General features: G+C 38.3%; 1 non-coding gene across 1 annotated transcript; it reads right to left on the bottom strand.

Moving 5' to 3' along the window:
- Positions 1–241: 241 nt before the first annotated feature.
- Positions 242–348, bottom strand: LOC131171664 (small nucleolar RNA R71). The gene has a single exon (XR_009142322.1). It is a non-coding gene; the product is annotated as a small nucleolar RNA R71 (small nucleolar RNA).
- Positions 349–583: the final 235 nt, after the last annotated feature.

The raw sequence follows: 583 nt of genomic DNA, 5'->3' as shown, positions 1-583 counted from the left end.
ACAGTTTGGGGGAGGTCCTACTGAGAGTCCACATGTGCACCTTGCACATTTTCTTGAGATTAGTGACATGCTGAAGATAAATGGAGTATCAAATGATACTATCCGGCTGAAATTATTTCCTTTTTCTTTAAAGGATTGTGCTAGGGAGTGGTTGCATTCATTACCTTCGGGTTCAATAACTACTTGGGATGAGTTGCCACAAGCTTTCTTGGCTCAATACTTTCCTCCTAGCAAGACTGCAAAATTGAGAAATGAATTAACTTCTTTCAGACCAAGGGATGATGAGAGTCTCTATGAAGCATGGGAGAGATATAAGGATCTTCAAAGGAGATGTCCACATCATGGAATCCCTAAATGGATGCTAGTTCAACATTTCTACAATGGTGTTTCTCCAGCAATTAGAAGTATAATTGATGCATCTTTAGGGGGTGATCTTATGGAGAAGTCAAAAGATGAAGCTTATTCAGCATTAGATAAAATTGCTTACAACAATTATCAATGGAGCTGTGAAAGGAATGAAATGAAGAAGCCATCAGTTGGTGTATATGAGTTAGATGCCATGAGTATGTTCAATACCAAATTT

This window comes from Hevea brasiliensis, chromosome 12 (assembly GCF_030052815.1).
Source record: "Hevea brasiliensis isolate MT/VB/25A 57/8 chromosome 12, ASM3005281v1, whole genome shotgun sequence".
Classification (NCBI taxonomy): Eukaryota; Viridiplantae; Streptophyta; class Magnoliopsida; order Malpighiales; family Euphorbiaceae; genus Hevea; species Hevea brasiliensis.
The sequence above is the reverse complement of the archived record's forward strand: the minus strand, read 5'-3'. Positions and strand labels throughout refer to the sequence as shown.